The 25,799-nt window shown below is 38.3% G+C and overlaps 3 non-coding genes and 1 pseudogene across 3 annotated transcripts; all 4 read right to left on the bottom strand.

Annotated features, from left to right (window-relative positions):
- The window catches only part of LOC112779656 (4,5-DOPA dioxygenase extradiol-like), a 181,168-nt pseudogene that overhangs the window by 120,364 nt on the left and 35,005 nt on the right, over nt 1–25,799 (bottom strand).
- Nucleotides 3,332–3,439, bottom strand: LOC112780215 (small nucleolar RNA R71). The gene has a single exon (XR_003191067.1). It is a non-coding gene; the product is annotated as a small nucleolar RNA R71 (small nucleolar RNA).
- LOC112780226 (small nucleolar RNA R71) lies at nt 12,625–12,732 on the bottom strand. Its single transcript, XR_003191078.1, has one exon. It is a non-coding gene; the product is annotated as a small nucleolar RNA R71 (small nucleolar RNA).
- Nucleotides 21,889–21,996, bottom strand: LOC112780964 (small nucleolar RNA R71). Its single transcript, XR_003191767.1, has one exon. It is a non-coding gene; the product is annotated as a small nucleolar RNA R71 (small nucleolar RNA).

The raw sequence follows: 25,799 nt of genomic DNA, 5'->3' as shown, positions 1-25,799 counted from the left end.
ATATCCATTCTCACCCAAGAACATGATGAATGTGATGATTATGTGACGCTCATCATCATTCTCACTTATGAACGCGTGCCTGACAAACACTTCCGTTCTACATGCAACCAAGCTAGAATGAATATCTCTTAGATATCTAATACAGGGGACCGAGTCCGAGTTATTAGTATCTTCGTGGTATAAGTTAGAACCCATGGATGGCCATTCTTGAGATCCAGAATGTCTAAACCTTGTCTGTGGTATTCCGAGTAGGATCTGGGAAGGGATGGCTGTGACGAACTTCAAACTCGCGAGTGCTGGGCGTAGTGACAGACGCAAAAGGAGGGTGAATCCTATTCCAGTATGATCGAGAACCTCAGATGATTAGCCGTGCCGTGACAGAGCATTTGGACCTTTTTCACAAGAGGATGGGATGTAGCCATTGACAACGGTGATGCCCTTACATAAAGCTTGCCATGGAAAGGAGTAAGACTGATTGGATGAAGACAGCGGGAAAGCAAAGATTCAGAGGAACGAAAGCATCTCCATACGCTTATCTGAAATTCTCACCAATGATATACATAAGTATTTCTATCTTTATTTTCTGTTTATTTATTATTATCATTCGAAAACTCCATAACCATTTGATATCCGCCTGACTGAGATTTACAAGGTGACCATAGCTTGCTTCATACCGACAATCTCCGTGGGATCGACCCTTACTCACGTAAGGTTTTATTACTTGGACGACCCAGTGCACTTGCTGGTTAGTTGTGCGAAGTTGTGAAGTTATGCTTGGACCATGGTACTGTGCACACGTTTTTGGAGCCATTACCAGGGAGAGAACGAACAACAAATTTTACAACCTCAGAGTAACAATTTCGCATACCAAGTTTTTGGCGCCGTTGCCGGGGATTGTTCAAGTTTGGACAACTGACTATTCATCTTGTTGCTCAGATTATGTAATTTTCTTTTTGTTTTATTTTCAAAAAAAAAATTTTCAAAAATATTTCAAAAATTTCACATCTGTTTTCGAAAATTATTCTTCAGAATTTTTAAGAATGAATTCTAGAGTTTCATGAAGCCTGTGAAGCCTGGCTGACTGTAAAGCCATGTCTAAATTCATTTGGACTGGGGCTTCCAACCCAACATTATCAAGAGCAAGCTAGTTGTTGCTAATCCACCTGCTGTTGTTCCTGATCCACCTGATTTACATGCTAAAGCTTGACTGGCTATTAAGCCATGTCTAACCCTCAGATTGGAGCTTTAGACTAAGAGTGCAAGATTCCTGGAATTCACATTAAAAATTTTGGAATCTTTATTTTTCTTTTTCACATTAATTTTCGAAAAATCCAAAAAAAATCATAAAATCATAAAAATCAAAAATATTTTGTGTTTCTTGTTTGAGTCTTGAGTCAATTTCAAGTTTGATGTCAATTGTATTTTTTCAAAAAATTCTCTGCATTTTTCGAAAAATCATGCATTCATGCATTCATAGTGTTCTTCATGATCTTCAAGTGTTCCTGGCCAGTCTTCTTGTTTGATCTTGATGTTTTCTTGTTTTGTGTCTTTTCTTGTTTTTCATGTGCATTTTTGCATTCATAGTATCTGAACATGAAAGATTTCTAAGTTTGGTGTCTTGCATGTTTTCTTTGCATTGAAATTTTTTCAAAAATATGTTCTTGATGTTCATCATGATCTTCAAAGTGTTCTTGGTGTTCATCTTGACATTCATAGCATTCTTGCATGCATTCATTGTTTTGACCCATAACTTTCATGCATTGAGTCTTTTTCATGTTTTTCTCTTTCATCATTGAAAATTCAAAAATCAAAAAAAATATCTTTCCATTTTTCACTCATAAATTTCGAAAATTTGGATTGATTTTTTCAAAAATTTTTAAAATCCAGTTGTTCTTATGAGTCAAATCAAATTTTTAATTTAAAAATCTTATCTTTTTCAAAATCTTTTTCAAAAATCAAATCTTTTTCATTTTTCTTAGTCATTTTCGAAAATTTTTAAAAAAAAATATTTTTCAAAAATCTTTTTCTTAATTTTGTCTCATAATTTTCGAAAATATCTTCAACAATTAATGTTTTGATTCAAAAATTTCAAGTTTGTTACTTACTTGTTAAGAAAGATTCAAACTTTAAGTTCTAGAATCATATCTTGTGATTTCTTGTGAATCAAGTCATTAATTGTGATTTTAAAAATCAAATCTTTTTCAAAACTAATTTCAATCATATCTTTTCAAAAATATCTTTTTATCTTATCTTTTTCAAAATCATATCTTTTTAATCATATCTTTTTAAAACATATCTTTTTCAAAAATTTGATTTTCAAATATCTTTTCTAACTTCTTATCTTCTTATTTTTTCAAAATTGATTTTTAAATCTTTTTCAACTAACTAATTGACTTTTTGTTTGTTTCTTGTCTTTTTCAAAACTACCTAACTAACTCTCTCCCTCTAATTTTCGAAAATCTCTTCCCTCTTTTTCAAAAATTCTTTTTAATTAACTAATTATTTCAAATTTTAATTTTAATATTTCTTCTTTTAATTTTCAAAAATCACTAACCATTTTTCAAAAATAATTTTCGAAAATCCTTCTCTCTCATCTCCTTCTATTTATTTATTCATCTACTAACACTTCTCTCCCATCCAAAAATTCGAACACTACCTCCCTCTCTGTGTTCGAGTTTTTCTTCTTCCCTTCTTTACATTACATTCTTTTCTTCTTCTACTCACACAGGGGAGCCTCTATACCTGGGTAAAAAGGATTTCTATTATTATTATTATTTTTCTGTTCCCTCTTTTTAATATGAGCAGGAGCAAGGACAAGAATATTCTTGTTGAAGCAGATCCTAAACCTGAAAGGACTCTAAAAAGAAAACTAAGAGAAGCTAAAATACAACAATCCAGAGACAACCTTACAGAAATTTTCGAACAGGAAGAGGAGATGGCAGCCAAAAATAATAATAATGCAAGGAGGATGCTTGGTGACTTTACTGCACCTAATTCCAATTTACATGGAAGAAGCATCTCCATCCCTACCATTGGAGCAAACAATTTTGAGCTGAAACCTCAATTAGTTTCTCTGATGCAACAAAACTGCAAGTTTCATGGACTTCCATCTGAAGATCCTTTTCAGTTCTTAACTGAATTCTTGCAGATATGTGATACTGTTAAGACTAATGGAGTAGATCCAGAAGTCTACAGGCTCATGCTTTTCCCTTTGGATGTAAGAGACAGAGCTAGAATATGGTTGGACTCTCAACCTAAGGATAGCCTGAACTCTTGGGATAAGCTGGTCAAGGCTTTCTTAGCCAAGTTCTTTCCTCCCCAAAAGCTGAGTAAGCTTAGAGTGGATGTTCAAACCTTCAGACAGAAGGAAGGTGAATCCCTCTATGAAGTTTGGGAGAGATACAAGGAACTGACCAAAAAGTGTCCTTCTGACATGCTTTCAGAATGGACCATCTTGGATATATTCTATGATGGTCTGTTTGAATTAGCTAAGATGTCATTGGATACTTCTGCAAGTGGATCCATTCACCTAAAGAAAATGCCTATAGAAGCTCAAGAACTCATTGACATGGTTGCTAATAACCAGTTCATGTACACTTCTGAGAGGAATCCTATGAGTAATGGGACGCCTCAGAAGAAGGGAGTTCTTGAAATTGATACTCTGAAAGCCATATTGGCCCAGAATAAAATATTGACTCAGTAAGTCAATATGATTTCTCAGAGTCTGAATGGAATGCAAGCTGCATCCAACAGTACTCAAGAGGCATCTTCTGAAGAAGAAGCTTATGATCCTGAAAACCCTGCAATAGCAGAGGTGAATTACATGGGTGAACCATATGGAAACACCTATAATCCCTCATGGAAAAATCACCCAAATCTCTCATGGAAGGATCAACAAAAGCCTCAACAAGGCTTTAATAATGGTGGAAGAAATAGGTTTAACAATAGTAAACCTTTTCCATCATCCACTCAGCAACAAACAGAGAACTCTGAACAAAATACCTCTAATTTAGCAAACTTAGTCTTTGATCTATCTAAGGCCACTGTAAGTTTCATGAACGAAACAAGGTCCTCCATTAGAAATTTGGAGGCACAAGTGGGCCAGCTGAGTAAAAAGATCACTGAAATCCCTCCTAGAACTCTCCCAAGCAATGCAGAAGAAAATCCAAAAGGAGAGTGCAAGGCCATTGATATAACCATCATGGCTGAATCCAAAGAGGAAGGGGAGGACGTGAATCCCAAGGAGGAAGACCTCCTAGGACGTCCAGTGATCAATAAGGAGTTTCCCTCTGAGGAACCAAAGGAATCTGAGACTCATCTAGAGACCATAGAGATTCCATTAAACCTCCTTATGCCATTCATGAGCTCTGATGAATATTCTTCTTCTGAAGAAAATGAGGATGTTACTGAAGAGCAAGATGCCAAGTTCCTTGGTGCAACCATGAAGCTGAATGCCAATTTATTTGGTAATGAGACTTGAGGAGATAAACCTCCCCTGTTCACCAATGAACTAAATGCATTGGATCAACTGAGATTGCCTCAGAAGAAACAGGATCCTGGAATGTTCCTAATACCTTGTACCATAGGCACCATGACCTTTGAGAAGGCTCTATGTGACCTGGGGTCAGGAATAAACCTCATGCCACTCTCTGTAATGGAGAAACTGAGAATCTTTGAGGTACAAGCTGCTAAAATCTCATTAGAGATGGCAGACAATTCCAGAAAACAGGCTTATGGACAAGTAGAGGACATATTAGTAAAGGTTGAAGGCCTTTACATCCCTGCTGATTTCATAATCCTAGATACTGGGAAGGATGAGGATGAATCCATCATCCTTGGAAGACCCTTCCTAGCCACAGCAAGAGCTGTGATTGATGTTAACAGACGTGAACTAGTCCTTCAATTGAATGAGGACTCCCTTGTGTTTACAACTCAAGGTTATCCTTCTGTAAACATGGAAAAGAGGCACAGTAAGCTTCTCTCAAAACAGAGTCAACCAGAGCCCCCACAGTCAAACTCTAAGTTTGGTGCTGGGAGGCCACAACCAAACTCTAAGTTTGGTGTTGAACTCCCATATCCAAACTCTAAGTTTGGTGTTGGGGAGTCTCAACAATGCTCTGAACATCTGTAAGGCTCCATGAGAGCCCACTGTCAAGCTATTGACATTAAAGAAGCACTTGTTGGGAGGCAACCCAATTTTTATTTATCTAATTTTAATTTATTTTTATTGTTATTTCATGTTTTATTAGATTCATGATCATGTGGAGTCACAAAATAAATATAAAAATTGAAAACGGAATCAAAAACAGCAGAAGAAAAATCACACCCTAGAGGAGGATCTTACTGGCGTTTAAACGCCAGTAAGGAGCATCTGGCTGGCGTTCAACACCAGAACAGAGCATGGATCTGGCGTTGAATGCCAGAAACAAGCAGCATCCTGGCGTTCAGATGCCAGAAATGTACACTGAGGAAGAGCTGGCGCTGAACGCCATAAACAAGCATCTGGCTGGCGTTCAACGCTAGAAATATGCTGCATCTGGGCGCTGAACGCCCAAAACAAGCATCAATTCGGCGTTTAAACGCCAGAATTGCATGCAAAGGCATTTTACATGCCTAATTGGTGCAGGGATGCAATTCCTTGACACCTCAGGATCTGTGGACCCACAGGATCAACTCAGCATCTGTGGACCCCACAGGATCCCCACCTACCACCACTCATTCTCTTCCCTCTTCTCAATGTTCATCCTCTCTTCCCAATAAACACTCTTCCCCAAAACTCTTCACCAATCACCTCAATCTCTCTTCCCTATCACCACTTCACCACTCACATCCATCCACTCTTCCCCATAAACCTACCTCATAAACTCCACCTACCTTCAAAATTCAAAACCAATTTCCCACCCAAACCCACCCTATATGGCCGAACCTTAACCCCCCTCCCTTCCCCATATAAAGCCCTCAATTCTTCCTCATTTTCACACAACACAACCCTCTCTTCCCCTTCTTGGCCGAATACACCTCTCCCTCCTCTCCTCCATATTTTCTTCTTCTTCTTCATTTATTCTTTCTTTTCTTGCTCGAGGGCGAACAATATTCTAAGTTTGGTGTGGTAAAAGTATAAGCTTTTGTTTTTCCATTACCATTGATGGCACCCAAGACCGGAGAATCCTCTAGAAAAGGGAAAGGGAAGACAAAAGCTTCCACCTCCGAGTCATGGAAAATGGAAAGATTCATCTCCAAAGCTCATCAAGACCGCTTCTATGATGTTGTGGCCAAGAAGAAGGTGATCCCCGAGGTCCCTTTCAAGCTCAAGAGAAATGAGTATCCGGAGATCCGACATGAAATCCAAAGAAGAGGTTGGGAAGTTCTAACAAACCCCATCCAACAAGTCAGCATCCTAATGGTTCAAGAGTTCTATGCCAATGCATGGATCACTAAGAACCATGATCAAAGTAAGAACCCGAATCCAAAGAATTATATTACAATAGTTTAGGGGAAATACTTAGATTTTAGCCCGAAAAATGTGAGGTTGGCATTCAACTTGCAAATGATGGAAGAGAACGCACGCCCTTACACAAGGAGAGTCAACTTTGATCAAAGGTTGGACCAAGTCCCCATGGACATATGTGTGGAAGGAGCTCAATGGAAGATTGACTCCAAAGGCAAGCCGGTTCAACTAAGAAGATTGGACCTCAAGCCTGTGGCTAGAGGATGGTTAAGGTTCATCCAATGCTCCATCATCCCCACTAGCAACCGATCTGAAGTTACTGTGGATCGGCCCATCATGATTCATAGCATCATGATTGGAGAGGAAGTAGAAGTTCATGAAGTCATCTCCCTTGAACTCTACAAAATAGCCGAAAAGCCCTCTCCCTGGGCAAGGCTAGCTTTTCCTCATCTTATTTGCCATCTATGTTACTCAGTTGGAGCTTTCATAGAAGGAGACATTCCCATTGAGGAAGAGAAGCCCATCACTAAGAAAAGGATGGAGCAAGCAAGAGAGCCCATTCATGGATCTCAAGAGACGCATGAAGCTCATCACCATGAGATCCCGGAGATGCCTCAAATGCATTTTCCTCCACAAAACTATTGGGAGCAAATCAACACCTCCCTAGGAGAATTAAGTTCCAACATGGGACAATTAAGGGTGGAACATCAAGAGCACTCCATCATCCTTCATGAAATTAGAGAAGATCAAAGAGCAATGAGGGAGGAGCAACAAAGACAAGGAAGAGACATAGAAGAGCTCAAGGACATCATTGGTTCCTCAAGGAGAAAACGCCACCATCACTAACGTGGACTCATTCCTTGTTCTTACATTCTCTGTTTTTTGTTTTCTTTATGTTAAGTGCTTATCCATGTTTGTGTCTTATTACATGATCATTAGTATTTAGTAACTCTGTCTTAAAGTTATGAATGTCCTATGAATCCATCACCTCTCTTAAATGAAAAATGTTTTAATTCAAAAGAACAAGAAGTACATGAGTTTCGAATTTATCCTTGAACTTTGTTTAATTATATTGATGTGGTGACAATGCTTCTTGTTTTCTGAATGAATGCTTGAACAGTGCATATGTCTTTTGAAGTTGTTGTTTAAGAATGTTAAATATGTTGGCTCTTGAAAGAATGATGACAAGGAGACATGTTATTTGATAATCTGAAAAATCATAAAAATGATTCTTGAAGCAAGAAAAAGCAGTGAATACAAATAGCTTGCAGAAAAAAAAAAGAAAAAAAATGGCAAAAAAAAATAGAAAAAGAAAAAGCAAGCAGAAAAAGCCAAAAGCTCTTAAAACCAAGAGGCAAGAGCAAAAAGCCAATAACCCCTTAAAACTAAAAGGCAAGGGTAATAAAAAGGATCCCAAGGCTTTGAGCATCAGTGGATAGGAGGGCCTAAAGGAATAAAATCCTGGCCTAAGCGGCTAAACCAAGCTGTCCCTAACCATGTGCTTGTGGTGTGAAGGTGTCAAGTGAAAACTTGAGACTGAGCGGTTAAAGTCAAGGTCCAAAGCAAAAAAAAAGAGTGTGCTTAAGAACCCTGGACACCTCTAATTGGGGACTTTAGCAAAGCTGAGTCACAATCTGAAAAGGTTCACCCAATTATGTGTCTGTGGCATTTATGTATCCGGTGGTAATACTGGAAAACAAAGTGCTTAGGGCCACGGCCAAGACTCATAAAGTAGCTGTGTTCAAGAATCAACATACTGAACTAGGAGAATCAATAACACTATCTGAATTCTGAGTTCCTATAGATGCCAATCATTCTGAACCTCAATGGATAAAGTGAGATGCCAAAACTATTCAAGAGGCAAAAAGCTACAAGTCCCGCTCATCTGATTGGAGCTATGTTTCATTGATAGTTTGGAATTTATAGTATATTCTCTTCTTGTTATCCTATTTGATTTTCAGTTGCTTGGGGACAAACAACAATTTAAGTTTGGTGTTGTGATGAGCGGATAATTTATACGCTTTTTGGCATTATTTTTAGCATGTTTTTAGTAAGATCTAGTTAATTTTAGGGATGTTTTTATTACTTTTTAGGTTAAATTCACATTTTTGGACTTTACTATGAGTTTGTGTGTTTTTTTGTGATTTCAGGTATTTTCTGACTGAAATTGAGGGACTTGAGCAAAAATCATATTCAAAGGTTGAAGAAGGACTACTGATGCTGTTGGATTCTGACCTCCCTGCACTCAAAGTGGATTTTCTGGAGCTACAGAATTGAAAATGGCACGCTTCCAATTGCGTTGGAAATTAGACATCCAGGGCTTTCTAGCAATATATAATAGTCCATACTTTGGCCAAGTTTAGGCGACGCAAAAGGGCATTGAACGCCAGTTCTATGCTGCAGTCTGGAGTTAAACGCCAGAAACACGTCAAAAGCCAGAGTTGATCGCCAGAAACACGTTACAAACTGGCGTTCAACTCCAAGAATGACCTATCCACGTGTAAACTTCAAGCTCAGCCCAAGCACACACCAAGTGGGCCCCGAAAGTGGATTTATGCATCAATTACTTACTTCGGTAAACCCTAGTAACTAGTTTAGTATAAATAGGACTTTTTACTATTGTATTTTCATCTTATGATCTTTTGGAAGATCCTGGATTATATTTTTGATCCTGTGATCACGTTTTGGGGGCTGGCCTCTCGGCCATGCCTGAACCTTTCACTTATGTATTTTCAACGGTAGAGTTTCTACACTCCATAGATTAAGGTGTGGAGCTCTGCTGTTCCTTATGAATTAATGCAAAGTACTACTGTTTCTCTATTCAATTCAACTTATTCCGCTTCTAAGATATCCATTCGCACCCAAGAACATGATGAATGTGATGATTATGTGACACTCATCATCATTCTCACTTATGAACGCGTGCCTGACAAACACTTCAGTTCTACATGCAAACAAGCTAGAATGAATATCTCTTAGATATCTAATACAGGGGACCGAGTCCGAGTTATTAGTATCTTCATGGTATAAGTTAGAACCCATGGATGTCCATTCCTGAGATCCGGAAAGTCTAAACCTTGTCTGTGGTATTCCGAGTAGGATCTGGGAAGGGATGGCTGTGACGAACTTCAAACTCGCGAGTTCTGGGCGTAGTGACAGACGCAAAAGGAGGGTGAATCCTATTCCAATATGATCGAGAACCTCAAATGATTAGCCGTGCCGTCACAGAGCATTTGGACCTTTTTCACAAGAGGATGGGATGTAGCCATTGACAACGGTGATGCCCTTACATAAAGCTTTCCATGGAAAGGAGTAAGACTGATTGGATGAAGACAGCGGGAAAGCAAAGATTCAGAGGAACGAAAGCATCTCCATACGCTTATCTGAAATTCTCACCAATGATATACATAAGTATTTCTATCTTTATTTTCTGTTTATTTATTATTATCATTCGAAAACTCCATAACCATTTGATATCCGCCTGACTGAGATTTACAAGGTGACCATAGCTTGCTTCATACCGACAATCTCCGTGGGATCGACCCTTACTCACGTAAGGTTTTATTACTTGGACAACCCAGTGCACATGCTGGTTAGTTGTGCGAAGTTGTGAAGTTATGCTTGGACCATGGTACTGTGCACACGTTTTTGGAGCCATTACCAGGGAGAGAACGAACAACAAATTTTACAACCTCAGAGTAACAATTTCGCATACCAAGTTTTTGGTGCCGTTGCCGGGGATTGTTCGAGTTTAGACAACTGACGGTTCATCTTGTTGCTCAGATTAGGTAATTTTCTTTTTGTTTTATTTTTAAAAAAAATTTCAAAAATCTTTCAAAAATTTCTCATCTATTTTCGAAAATTATTCTTCAGAATTTTTAAGAATGAATTCTAGAGTTTCATGAAGCATGTTAAGCCTGGATGGCTGTAAAGCCATGTCTAAATTCATTTGGACTGGGGCTTCCAACCCAACATTATCAAGAGCAAGCTAGTTGTTGCTAATCCACCTGCTGCTGTTCCTGATCCACCTGATTTACATGCTAAAGCTTGCCTGGCTATTAAGCCATGTCTAACCCTCAGATTGGAGCTTTAGACTAAGAGTGCAAGATTCCTGGAATTCACATTAAAAATTTTGGAATCTTTATTTTTCTTTTTCACATTAATTTTCGAAAAATCTAAAAAAAATCATAAAATCATAAAAATCAAAAATATTTTGTGTTTTTTGTTTGAGTCTTGAGTCAATTTCAAGTTTGGTGTCAATTGCATTTTTTCTAAAAATTCTCTGCATTTTTCGAAAAATCATGCATTCATGCATTCATAGTGTTCTTCATGATCTTCAAGTGTTCCTGGCCAGTCTTCTTGTTTGATCTTGATGTTTTCTTGTTTTGTGTCTTTTCTTGTTTTTCGTGTGCATTTTTGCATTCATAGTATCTGAACATGAAAGATTTCTAAGTTTGGTGTCTTGCATGTTTTCTTTTCATTGAAAATTTTTCAAAAATATGTTCTTGATGTTCATCATGATCTTCAAAGTGTTCTTGGTGTTCATCTTGACATTCATAGCATTCTTGCATGCATTCATTGTTTTGACCCATAACTTTCATGCATTGAGTCTTTTTCATGTTTTTCTCTTTCATCATTGAAAATTCAAAAATAAAAAAAATATCTTTCCATTTTTCACTCATAAATTTCGAAAATTTGGATTGACTTTTTCAAAAATTTTTAAAATCTAGTTGTTCTTATGAGTCAAATCAAATTTTCAATTTAAAAATCTTATCTTTTTCAAAATATTTTTCAAAAATCAAATCTTTTTCATTTTTCCTAGTCATTTTCGAAAATTTTTAAAAAAAAATATTTTTCAAAAATCTTTTTCTTAATTTTGTCTCATAATTTTCGAAAATATCTTCAACAATTAATGTTTTGATTCAAAAATTTCAAGTTTGTTACTTACTTGTTAAGAAAGATTCAAACTTTAAGTTCTAGAATCATATCTTGTGATTTCTTGTGAATCAAGTCATTAATTGTGAGTTTAAAAATCAAATCTTTTTCAAAACTAATTTCAATCATATCTTTTCAAAAATATCTTTTTATCTTATCTTTTTCAAAATCATATCTTTTTAATCATATCTTTTTAAAACATATCTTTTTCAAAAATTTGATTTTCAAATATCTTTTCTAACTTCTTATCTTCTTATCTTTTCAAAATTGATTTTTAAATCTTTTTCAACTAACTAATTGACTTTTTGTTTGTTTCTTATCTTTTTCAAAACTACCTAACTAACTCTCTCCCCCTAATTTTCGAAAATCTCTTCCCTCTTTTTCAAAAATTTTTTTTAATTAACTAATTGTTTCAAATTTTATTTTAATATTTCTTCTTTTAAATTTCAAAAATCACTAACCATTTTTCAAAAATAATTTTCGAAAATCCTTCTCTCTCATCTCCTTCTATTTATTTATTCATCTACTAACACTTCTCTCCCATCCAAAAATTCGAACACTACCTCCCTCTCTGTGTTCGAGTTTTTCTTCTTCCCTTCTTTACATTACATTCTTTTCTTCTTCTACTCACACAGGGGAGCCTCTATACCTGGGTAAAAAGGATCCCTATTATTATTATTATTATTATTCTGTTCCCTCTTTTTCATATGAGCAGGAGCAAGGACAAGAACATTCTTGTTGAAGCAGATCCTAAACCTGAAAGGACTCTGAAAAGAAAACTAAGAGAAGCTAAAATACAACAATCCATAGACAACCTTACAGAAATTTTTGAACAGGAAGAGGAGATGGCAGCCGAAAATAATAATAATGCAAGGAGGATGCTTGGTGACTTTACTGCACCTAATTCCAATTTACATGGAAGAAGCATCTCCATCCCTACCATTGGAGCAAATAATTTTGAGCTGAAACCTCAATTAGTTTCTCTGATGCAACAAAACTGCAAGTTTCTTGGACTTCCATCTGAAGATCCTTTTCAGTTCTTAACTGAATTCTTGCAGATATGTGATACTGTTAAGACTAATGGAGTAGATCCAGAAGTCTACAGGCTCATGCTTTTCCCTTTTGCTGTAAGAGACAGAGCTAGAATATGGTTGGACTCTCAACCTAAGGATAGCCTGAACTCTTGGGATAAGCTGGTCAAGGCTTTCTTAGCCAAGTTCTTTCCTCCCCAAAAGCTGAGTAAGCTTAGAGTGGATGTTCAAACCTTCAGACAGAAAGAAGGTGAATCCCTCTATGAAGTTTGGGAGAGATACAAGGAACTGACCAAAAAGTGTCCTTCTGACATGCTTTCAGAATGGACCATCTTGGATATATTCTATGATGGTCTGTCTGAATTAGCTAAGATGTCATTGGATACTTCTGCAGGTGGATCCATTCACCTAAAGAAAACGCCTGCAGAAGCTCAAGAATTCATTGACATGGTTGCTAATAACCAGTTCATGTACACTTCTGTGAGGAATCCTGTGAGTAATGGGACGCCTCAGAAGAAGGGAGTTCTTGAAATTGATACTCTGAATGCCATATTGGCCCAGAATAAAATATTGACTCAGCAAGTCATTATGATTTCTCAGAGTCTGAATGGAATGCAAGCTGCATCCAACAGTACTCAAGAGGCATCTTCTGAAGAAGAAGCTTATGATCCTGAAAACCCTGCAATAGCAGAGGTGAATTACATGGGTGAACCATATGGAAACACCTATAATCCCTCATGGAAAAATCACCCAAATCTCTCATGGAAGGATCAACAAAAGCCTCAACAAGGCTTTAATAATGGTGGAAGAAATAGGTTTAACAATAGTAAACCTTTTCCATCATCCACTCAGCAACAGACAGAGAACTCTGAACAAAATACCTCTAATTTAGCAAACTTAGTCTTTGATCTATCTAAGGCCACTTTAAGTTTCATGAATGAAACAAGGTCCTCCATTAGAAATTTGGAGGCACAAGTGGGCCAGCTGAGTAAAAAGATCACTGAAATCCCTCCTAGAACTCTCCCAAGCAATACAGAAGAAAATCCAAAAGGAGAGTGCAAGGCCATTGATATAACCATCATGGCCGAATCCAAAGAGGAAGGGGAGGACGTGAATCCCAAGGAGGAAGACCTCCTAGGACGTCCAGTAATCAATAAGGAGTTTCCCTCTGAGGAACCAAATGAATTTGAGACTCATCTAGAGACCATAGAGATTCCATTAAACCTCCTTATGCCATTCATGAGCTCTGATGAATATTCTTCTTCTGAAGAGAATGAGGATGTTACTGAAGAGCAAGTTGCCAAGTTCCTTGGTGCAACCATGAAGCTGAATGCCAATTTATTTGGTAATGAAACTTGAGGAGATAAACCTCCCCTGTTCACCATGAACTAAATGCATTGGGTCAACTGAGATTGCCTCAGAAGAAACAGGATCTTGGGAAGTTCCTAATACCTTGTACCATAGGCACCATGACCTTTGAGAAGGCTCTATGTGACCTGGGGTCAGGAATAAACCTCATGCCACTCTCTGTAATGGAGAAACTGAGAATCTTTGAGGTACAAGCTGCTAAAATCTCATTAGAGATGGCAGACAATTCCAGAAAACAGGCTTATGGACAAGTAGAGCACATATTAGTAAAGGTTGAAGGCCTTTACATCCCTGCTGATTTCATAATCCTAGATACTGGGAAGGATGAGGATGAATCCATCATCCTTGGAAGACCCTTCCTAGCCACAGCAAGAGCTGTGATTGATGTTAACAGACGTGAACTAGTCCTTCAATTGAATGAGGACTCCCTTGTATTTACAACTCAAGGTTATCCTTCTGTAAACATGGAAAAGAGGCACAGTAAGCTTCTCTCAAAACAGAGTCAACCAGAGTCCCCACAGTCAAACTCTAAGTTTGGTGCTGGGAGGCCACAACCAAACTCTAAGTTTGGTGTTGAACTCCCATATCCAAACTCTAAGTTTGGTGTTGGGGAGTCTCAACAATGCTCTGAACATCTGTGAGGCTCCATGAGAGACCACTGTCAAGCTATTGACATTAAAGAAGCACTTGTTGGGAGGCAACCCAATTTTTATTTATCTAATTTTAATTTATTTTTATTGTTATTTCATGTTTTATTAGGTTCATGATCATGTGGAGTCACAAAATAAATATAAAAATTGAAAACGGAATCAAAAACAGCAGAAGAAAAATCACACCCTGGAGGAGGATCTTACTGGCATTTAAACGCCAGTAAGGAGCATCTGGCTGGCGTTCAACGCCAGAACAAAGCATGGATCTGGCGTTGAATGCCAGAAACAAGCAACATCCTAGCGTTCAGATGCCAGAAATGTACACTGAGGAAGAGCTGGCGCTGAACGCCAGAAATATGCTGCATCTGGGCGCTGAACGCCCAAAACAAGCATCAATTCGGCGTTTAAACACCAGAGTTGCATGCAAAGGCATTTTACATGCCTAATTAGTGCAGGGATGCAATTCCTTGACACCTCAGGATCTGTGGACCCACAGGATCAACTCAGCATCTGTGGACCCCACAGGATCCCCACCTACCACCACTCATTCTCTTCCCTCTTCTCAATGTTCATCCTCTCTTCCCAATAAACACTCTTCCCCAAAACTCTTCACCAATCACCTCAATCTCTCTTCCCTATCACCACTTCACCACTCACATCCATCCACTCTTCCCCATAAACCTACCTCATAAACTCCACCTACCTTCAAAATTCAAAACCAATTTCCCACCCAAACCTACCCTATATGGCCAAACCTTAACCCCCCCTCCCTTCCCTATATAAAGCCCTCCATTCTTCCTCATTTTCACATAACACAACCCTCTCTTCCCCTTCTTGGACGAATACACCTCTCCCTCCTCTCCTCCATATTTTCTTCTTCTTCTTCATTTATTCTTTCTTTTCTTGCTCGAGGGCGAACAATATTCTAAGTTTGGTGTGGTAAAAGCATAAGCTTTTATTTTTTCCATTACTATTGATGGCACCCAAGACCGGAGAATCCTCTAGAAAAGGGAAAGGGAAGACAAAAGCTTCCACCTCCGAGTCATGGGAAATGGAAAGATTCATCTCCAAAGCTCATCAAGACCACTTCTATGAAGTTGTGGCCAAGAAGAAGGTGATCCCCGAGGTCCCTTTCAAGCTCAAGAGAAATGAGTATCCGGAGATCCGACATGAAATCCAAAGAAGAGGTTGGGAAGTTCTAACAAACCCCATCCAACAAGTCAGCATCCTAATGGTTCAAGAGTTCTATGCCAATGCATGGATCACTAAGAACCATGATCAAAGTAAGAACCCGAATCCAAAGAATTATATTACAATGGTTCGGGGGAAATACTTAGAGTTTAGTCCGAAAAATGTGAGGTTGGCATTCAACTTGCCAATGATGGAAGAGAACGCACGCCCCTACACAAGGAGAGTCAACTTTGATCAAAGGTTAGACCAAGTCCTCATGGACATATGTGTGGAAGGAGCTCAATGGAAGATTAACTCCAAAGGCAAGCCGGTTCAACTAAGAAGATTGGACCTCAAGCCTGTGGCTAGAGGATGGTTAAGGTTCATCCAATGCTCCATCATCCCCACTAGCAACCGATCTGAAGTTACTGTGGATCGGCCCATCATGATTCATAGCATCATGATTGGAGAGGAAGTAGAAGTTCATGAAGTCATCTCCCTTGAACTCTACAAAATAGCCGAAAAGCCCTCTCCCTGGCCAAGGCTAGCTTTCCTCATCTTATTTGCCATCTATGTTACTCAGTTGGAGCTTTCATAGAAGGAGACATTCCCATTGAGGAAGAGAAGCCCATCACTAAGAAAAGGATGGAGCAAGCAAGAGAGCCCATTCATGGATCTCAAGAGATGCATGAAGCTCATCACCATGAGATCCCGGAGATGCCTCAAATGCATTTTCCTCCACAAAACTATTGGGAGCAAATCAACACCTCCCTAGGAGAATTAAGTTCCAACATGGGACAATTAAGGGTGGAACATCAAGAGCACTCCATCATCCTTCATGAAATTAGAGAAGATCAAAGAGCAATGAGGGAGGAGCAACAAAGACAAGGAAGAGACATAGAAGAGCTCAAGGACATCATTGGTTCCTCAAGGAGAAAACGCCACCATCACTAAGGTGGACTCATTCCTTGTTCTTACATTCTCTGTTTTTTGTTTTCTTTATGTTAAGTGCTTATCCATGTTTGTGTCTTATTACATGATCATTAGTATTTAGTAACTCTGTCTTAAAGTTATGAATGTCCTATGAATCCATCACCTCTCTTAAATGAAAAATGTTTTAATTCAAAAGAACAAGAAGTACATGAGTTTCGAATTTATCCTTGAACTTTGTTTAATTATATTGATGTGGTGACAATGCTTCTTGTTTTCTGAATGAATGCTTGAACAGTGCATATGTCTTTTGAAGTTGTTGTTTAAGAATGTTAAATATGTTGGCTCTTGAAAGAATGATGACAAGGAGACATGTTATTTGATAATCTGAAAAATCATAAAAATGATTCTTGAAGCAAGAAAAAGCAGTGAATACAAATAGCTTGCAGAAAAAAAAAGAAAAAAAATGGCGAAAAAAAATAGAAAAAGAAAAAGCAAGCAGAAAAAGCCAAAAGCTCTTAAAACCAAGAGGCAAGAGCAAAAAGCCAATAACCCCTTAAAACTAAAAGGCAAGGGTAATAAAAAGTATCCCAAGGCTTTGAGCATCAGTGGATAGGAGGGCATAAAGGAATAAAATCCTGGCCTAAGCGGCTAAACCAAGCTGTCCCTAACCATGTGCTTGTGGCGTGAAGGTGTCAAGTGAAAACTTGAGACTGAGCGGTTAAAGTCAAGGTCCAAAGCAAAAAAAAAGAGTGTGATTAAAAACCCTGGACACCTCTAATTGGGGACTTTAGCAAAGCTGAGTCACAATCTGAAAAGGTTCACCCAATTATGTGTCTGTGGCATTTATGTATCCGGTGGTAATACTGGAAAACAAAGTGCTTAGGACAACGGCCAAGACTCATAAAGTAGCTGTGTTCAAGAATCAACATACTGAACTAGGAGAATCAATAGCACTATCTGAACTCTGAGTTCCTATAGATGCCAATCATTCTGAACCTCAATGGACAAAGTGAGATGCCAAAACTATTCAAGAGGCAAAAAGCTACAAGTCCCGCTCATCTGATTGGAGCTATGTTTCATTGATAGTTTGGAATTTATAGTATATTCTCTTCTTTTTATCCTATTTGATTTTCAGTTGCTTGGGGACAAGCAACAATTTAAGTTTGGTGTTGTGATGAGCGGATAATTTATACGCTTTTTGGCATTGTTTTTAGTATGTTTTTAGTAGGATCTAGTTACTTTTAGGGATGTTTTTATTAGTTTTTATGTTAAATTCACATTTCTGGACTTTACTATGAGTTTGTGTGTTTTTTTGTGATTTCAGGTATTTTCTGGCTGAAATTGAGGGACTTGAGCGAAAATCAGATTCAGAGGTTGAAGAAGGACTGCTGATACTGTTGGATTCTGACCTCCCTGCACTCAAAGTGGATTTTCTGGAGCTACAAAATTGAAAATGGCACGCTTCCAATTGCGTTGGAAAGTAGACATCCAGGGCTTTTTAGCAATATATAATAGTCCATACTTTGGTCGAGTTTAGACGACGCAAAAGGGCATTGAACGCCAGTTCTATGCTGCAGTCTGGAGTTAAATGCCAGAAACACGTCACAAGCCAGAGTTGAACGCCAGAAACACGTTACAAACTGGCGTTCAACTCCAAGAATGACCTATCCACGTGTAAACTTCAAGCTCAGCCCAAGCACACACCAAGTGGGCCCCAGAAGTGGATTTATGCATCAATTACTTACTTCTGTAAACCCTAGTAACTAGTTTAGTATAAATAGGACTTTTTACTATTGTATTTTCATCTTATGATCTTTTGGAAGATCCTGGATTATATTTTTGATCCTGTGATCACGTTTTGGGGGCTGGCCTCTCGGCCATGCCTGAACCTTTCACTTATGTATTTTCAACGGTAGAGTTTCTACACTCCATAGATTAAGGTGTGGAGCTCTGCTGTTCCTCATGAATTAATGCAAAGTACTACTGTTTCTCTATTCAATTCAACTTATTCCGCTTCTAAGATATCCATTCGCACCCAAGAACATGATGAATGTGATGATTATGTGACGCTCATCATCATTCTCACTTATGAACGTGTGCCTGACAAACACTTCCGTTCTACATGCAACCAAGCTAGAATGAATATCTCTTAGATATCTAATACAGGGGACCGAGTCCGAGTTATTAGTATCTTCGTGGTATAAGTTAGAACCCATGGATGTCCATTCCTGAGATCCGGAAAGTCTAAACCTTGTCTGTGGTATTCCGAGTAGGATCTGGGAAGTGATGGCTGTGACGAACTTCAAACTCGCGAGTGCTGGGCATAGTGACAGACGCAAAAGGAGGGTGAATCCTATTCCAATATGATCGAGAACCTCAGATGATTATCCGTGCCGTGACAGAGCATTTGGACCTTTTTCACAAGAGGATGGGATGTAGCCATTGACAACGGTGATGCCCTTACATAAAGCTTTCCATGGAAAGGAGTAAGACTGATTGGATGAAGACAGCAGGAAAGCAAAGTTTTAGAGGAACGAAAGCATCTCCATACGCTTATCTGAAATTCTCACCAACGATATACATAAGTATTTCTATCTTTAATTTCTGTTTATTTATTATTATCATTCGAAAACTCCATAACCATTTGATATCCGACTGACTGAGATTTACAAGGTGACCATAGCTTGCTTCATACCGACAATCTCTGTGGGATCGACCCTTACTCACGTAAGGTTTTATTACTTGGATGACCCAGTGCACTTGCTGGTTAGTTGTGCGAAGTTGTGAAGTTATGCTTGGACCATGGTACTGTGCACATGTTTTTGGAGCCATTACCAGGGAGAGAACGAACAACAAATTTTACAACCTCAGAGTAACAATTTCGCATACCAAGTTTTTGGCGCCGTTGCCGAGGATTGTTCGAGTTTGGACAACTGACGGTTCATCTTGTTGCTCAGATTAGGTAATTTTCTTTTTGTTTTATTTTTAAAAAAAAATTTTCAAAAATCTTTCTAAAATTTCTCATTTGTTTTCGAAAATTATTCTTCAGAATTTTTAAGAATGAATTCTAGAGTTTCATGAAGCATGTGAAGCCTGGCTGGCTGTAAAGCCATGTCTAAATTCATTTGGACTGGGGCTTCCAACCCAACATTATCAAGAGCAAGCTAGTTGTTGCTAATCCACCTGCTGCTGTTCCTGATCCACCTGATTTACATGCTAAGGCTTGACTGGCTATTAAGCCATGTCTAACCCTCAGATTGGAGCTTTAGACTAAGAGTGCAAGATTCCTAGAATTCACATTAAAAATTTTGGAATCTTTATTTTTCTTTTTCACATTAATTTTCGAAAAATCCAAAAAAAAAATCATAAAATCATAAAAATCAAAAATATTTTTTGTTTCTTGTTTGAGTCTTGAGTCAATTTCAAGTTTGGTGTCAATTGCATTTTTTCTAAAAATTCTCTGCATTTTTCGAAAAATCATGCATTCATGCATTCATAGTGTTCTTCATGATCTTCAAGTGTTCCTAGCGAATCTTCTTGTTTGATCTTGATGTTTTCTTGTTTTGTGTCTTTTCTTGTTTTTCATGTGCATTTTTGCAATCATAGTATCTGAACATGAAAGATTTCTAAGTTTGGTGTCTTGCATGTTTTCTTTGCATTGAAAATTTTTCAAAAATATGTTCTTGATGTTCATCATGATCTTCAAAGTGTTCTTGGTGTTCATCTTGACATTCATAGCATTCTTGCATCCATTCGTTGTTTTGACCCATAACTTTCATGCATTGAGTCTTTTTCATGTTTTTCTCTTTCATTATTGAAAATTCAAAAATAAAAAAAAAATATCTTTCCATTTTTCACTCATAAATTTCGAAAATTTGGATTGACTTTTTCAAAAATTTTTAAAATCTAGTTGTTCTTATGAGTCAAATCAAATTTTCAATTTAAAAATCTTATCTTTTTCAAAATCTTTTTCAAAAATCAAATCTTTTTCATTTTTCTTAGTCATTTTTGAAAATTTTTTAAAAAAAATATGTTTCAAAAATCTTTTTCTTAATTTTGTCTCATAATTTTCGAAAATATCTTCAACAATTAATGTTTTGATTCAAAAATTTCAGGTTTGTTACTTACTTGTTAAGAAAGATTCAAACTTTAAGTTCTAGAATCATATCTTGTGATTTCTTGTGAATCAAGTCATTAATTGTGATTTTAAAAATCAATTCTTTTTCAAAACTAATTTCAATCATATCTTTTCAAAAATATCTTTTTATCTTATCTTTTTCAAAATCATATCTTTTTAATCCTATCTTTTTAAAACATATCTTTTTCAAAAATTTGATTTTCAAATATCTTTTCTAACTTCTTATCTTCTTATCTTTTCAAAATTGATTTTTAAATCTTTTTCAACTAACTAATTGACTTTTTGTTTGTTTCTTATCTTTTTCAAAACTACCTAAATAACTCTCTCCCCCTAATTTTCGAAAATATCTTCCCTCTTTTTCAAAAATTCTTTTTAATTAACTAATTCTTTCAAATTTTATTTTAATATTTCTTCTTTTAAATTTCAAAAATCACTAACCATTTTTCAAAAATAATTTTCGAAAATCCTTCTCTCTCATCTCCTTCTATTTATTTATTCATCTACTAACACTTCTCTCCCATCCAAAAATTCGAACACTACCTCCCTCTCTGTGTTCGAGTTTTTCTTCTTCCCTTCTTTACATTACATTCTTTTCTTCTTCTACTCACACAGGGGAGCCTCTATACCTGGGTAAAAAGGATCCCTATTATTATTATTATTTTTCTGTTTCCTCTTTTTCATATGAGCAGGAGCAAGGACAAGAACATTCTTGTTGAAGCAGATCCTAAACCTGAAAGGACTCTGAAAAGAAAACTAAGAGAAGCTAAAATACAACAATCCATAGACAACCTTACAGAAATTTTCGAACAGGAAGAGGAGATGGCAGCCGAAAATAATAATAATGCAAGGAGGATGCTTGGTGACTTTACTGCACCTAATTCCAATTTACATGGAAGAAGCATCTCCATCCCTACCATTGGAGCAAACAATTTTTAGCTAAAACCTCAATTAGTTTCTCTGATGGAACAAAACTGCAAGTTTCATGGACTTCCATCTGAAGATCCTTTTTAGTTCTTAACTGAATTCTTGCAGATATGTGATACTGTTAAGACTAATTGAGTAGATCCAGAAGTCTACAGGCTCATGCTTTTCCCTTTTGCTGTAAGAGACAGAGCTAGAATATGGTTGGACTCTCAACCTAAGGATAGCCTGAACTCTTGGGATAAGCTGGTCAAGGCTTTCTTAGCCAAGTTCTTTCCTCCCCAAAAGCTGAGTAAGCTTAGAGTGGATGTTCAAACCTTCAGACAGAAGGAAGGTGAATCCCTCTATGAAGTTTGGGAGAGATACAAGGAACTGACCAAAAAGTGTCTTTCTGACATGCTTTTAGAATGGACCATCTTGGATATATTCTATGATGGTCTGTCTGAATTAGCTAAGATGTCATTAGATACTTCTGCAGGTGGATCCATTCACCTAAAGAAAACGCCTGCAGAAGCTCAAGAACTCATTGACATGGTTGCTAATAACCAGTTCATGTACACTTCTGTGAGGAATCCTGTGAGTAATGGGACGCCTCAGAAGAAGAGAGTTCTTGAAATTGATACTCTGAATGCCATATTGGCCCAGAATAAAATATTGACTCAGCAAGTCAATATGATTTCTCAGAGTCTGAACGGAATGCAAGCTGCATCCAACAGTACTCAAGAGGCATCTTCTGAAGAAGAAGCTTATGATCCTGAAAACCCTGCAATAGCAGAGGTGAATTACATGGGTGAACCATATGGAAACACCTATAATCCCTCATGGAAAAATCACCCAAATCTCTCATGGAAGGATCAACAAAAGCCTCAACAAGGCTTTAATAATGGTGGAAGAAATAGGTTTAACAATAGTAAACCTTTTCCATCATCCACTCAGCAACAGACAGAGAACTCTGAACAAAATACCTCTAATTTAGCAAACTTAGTCTCTGATCTATCTAAGGCCACTATAAGTTTCATGAACGAAACAAGGTCCTCCATTAGAAATTTGGAGGCACAAGTGGGCCAGCTGAGTAAAAAGATCACTGAAATCCCTCCTAGAACTCTCCCAAGCAATACAGAAGAAAATCCAAAAGGAGAGTGCAAGGCCATTGATATAACCATCATGGCCGAATCCAAAGAGGAAGGGGAGGACGTGAATCCCAAGGAGGAAGACCTCCTAGGACGTCCAGTAATCAATAAGGAGTTTCCCTCTGAGGAACCAAATGAATTTGAGACTCATCTAGAGACCATAGAGATTCCATTAAACCTCCTTATGCCATTCATGAGCTCTGATGAATATTCTTCTTCTGAAGAGAATGAGGATGTTATTGAAGAGCAAGTTGCCAAGTTCCTTGGTGCAACCATGAAGCTGAATGCCAATTTATTTGGTAATGAAACTTGAGGAGATAAACCTCCCCTGTTCACCATGAACTAAATGCATTGGGTCAACTGAGATTGCCTCAGAAGAAACAGGATCTTGGGAAGTTCCTAATACCTTGTACCATAGGCACCATGACCTTTGAGAAGGCTCTATGTGACCTGGGGTCAGGAATAAACCTCATGCCACTCTCTGTAATGGAGAAACTGAGAATCTTTGAGGTACAAGCTGCTAAAATCTCATTAGAGATGGCAGACAATTCCAGAAAACAGGCTTATGGACAAGTAGAGCACATATTAGTAAAGGTTGAAGGCCTTTACATCCCTGCTGATTTCATAATCCTAGATACTGGGAAGGATGAGGATGAATCCATCATCCTTGGAAGACCCTTCCTAGCCACAGCAAGAGCTGTGATTGATGTTAACAGACGTGAACTAGTCCTTCAATTGAATGAGGACTCCCTTGTATTTACAACTCAAGGTTATCCTTCTGTAAACATGGAAAAGAGGCACAGTAAGCTTCTCTCAAAACAGAGTCAACCAGAGTCCCCACAGTCAAACTCTAAGTTTGGTGCTGGGAGGCCACAACCAAACTCTAAGTTTGGTGTTGAACTCCCATATCCAAACTCTAAGTTTGGTGTTGGGGAGTCTCAACAATGCTCTGAACATCTGTGAGGCTCCATGAGAGACCACTGTCAAGCTATTGACATTAAAGAAGCACTTGTTGGGAGGCAACCCAATTTTTATTTATCTAATTTTAATTTATTTTTATTGTTATTTCATGTTTTATTAGGTTCATGATCATGTGGAGTCACAAAATAAATATAAAAATTGAAAACGGAATCAAAAACAGCAGAAGAAAAATCACACCCTGGAGGAGGATCTTACTGGCATTTAAACGCCAGTAAGGAGCATCTGGCTGGCGTTCAATGCCAGAACAAAGCATGGATCTGGCGTTGAATGCCAGAAACAAGCAGCATGCTGGCGTTCAGATGCCAGAAATGTACACTGAGGAAGAGCTGGCGCTGAACGCCAGAAACAAGCATCTGGCTGGAATTCAACGCCAGAAATATGCTGCATCTGGGCGCTGAACGCCCAAAACAAGCATCAATTCGGCGTTTAAACACCAGAATTGCATGCAAAGGCATTTTACATGCCTAATTAGTGCAGGGATGCAATTCCTTGACACCTCAGGATCTGTGGACCCACAGGATCAACTCAGCATCTGTGGACCCCACAGGATCCCCACCTACCACCACTCATTCTCTTCCCTCTTCTCAATGTTCATCCTCTCTTCCCAATAAACACTCTTCCCCAAAACTCTTCACCAATCACCTCAATCTCTCTTCCGTATCACCACTTCACCACTCACATCCATCCACTCTTCCCCATAAACCTACCTCATAAACTCCACCTACCTTCAAAATTCAAAACCAATTTCCCACCCAAACCCACCCTATATGGCCGAACCTTAACCCCCCCTCCCTTCCCTATATAAAGCCCTCCATTCTTCCTCATTTTCACACAACACAACCCTCTCTTCCCCTTCTTGGCCGAATACACCTCTCCCTCCTCTCCTCCATATTTTCTTCTTCTTCTTCATTTATTCTTTCTTTTCTTGCTCGAGGGCGAACAATATTCTAAGTTTGGTGTGGTAAAAGCATAAGCTTTTATTTTTCCATTACCATTGATGGCACCCAAGACCGGAGAATCCTCTAGAAAAGGGAAAGGGAAGACAAAAGCTTCCACCTCCGAGTCATGGGAAATGGAAAGATTCATCTCCAAAGCTCATCAAGACCACTTCTATGATGTTGTGGCCAAGAAGAAGGTGATCCCCGAGGTCCCTTTCAAGCTCAAGAGAAATGAGTATCCGGAGATCCGACATGAAATCCAAAGAAGAGGTTGGGAAGTTCTAACAAACCCCATCCAACAAGTCAGCATCCTAATGGTTCAAGAGCTCTATGCCAATGCATGGATCACTAAGAACCATGATCAAAGTAAAAACTCGAATCCAAAGAATTATATTACAATGGTTCGGGGAAAATACTTAGAGTTTAGTCCGGAAAATGTGAGGTTGGCATTCAACTTGCCAATGATGGAAGAGAACGCACGCACCTACACAAGGAGAGTCAACTTTGATCAAAGGTTGGACCAAGTCCTCATGGACATATGTGTGGAAGGAGCTCAATGGAAGATTGACTCCAAAGGCAAGCCGGTTCAACTAAGAAGATTGGACCTCAAGCCTGTGGCTAGAGGATGGTTAAGGTTCATCCAATGCTCCATCATCCCCACTAGCAACCGATCTGAAGTTACTGTGGATCGGGCCATCATGATTCATAGCATCATGATTGGAGAGGAAGTAGAAGTTCATGAAGTCATCTCCCTTGAACTCTACAAAATAGCCGAAAAGCCCTCTCCCTGGGCAAGGCTAGCTTTTCCTCGTCTTATTTGACATCTATGTTACTCAGTTGGAGCTTTCATAGAAGGAGACATTCCCATTGAGGAAGAGAAGCCCATCACTAAGAAAAGGATAGAGCAAGCAAGAGAGCCCATTCATGGATCTCAATAGACGCATGAAGCTCATCACCATGAGATCCCGGAGATGCCTCAAATGCATTTTCCTCCACAAAACTATTGGGAGCAAATCCACACCTCCCTAGGAGAATTAAGTTCCAACATGGGACAATTAAGGGTGGAACATCAAGAGCACTCCATCATCCTTCATGAAATTAGAGAAGATCAAAGAGCAATGAGGGAGGAGCAACAAAGACAAGGAAGAGACATAGA

Source organism: Arachis hypogaea, chromosome 19, assembly GCF_003086295.3.
Source record: "Arachis hypogaea cultivar Tifrunner chromosome 19, arahy.Tifrunner.gnm2.J5K5, whole genome shotgun sequence".
NCBI classification, from domain to species: domain Eukaryota; kingdom Viridiplantae; phylum Streptophyta; class Magnoliopsida; order Fabales; family Fabaceae; genus Arachis; species Arachis hypogaea.
Note: the sequence above shows the minus strand (reverse complement) of the source record. Positions and strands in the feature narration are given on the sequence as shown.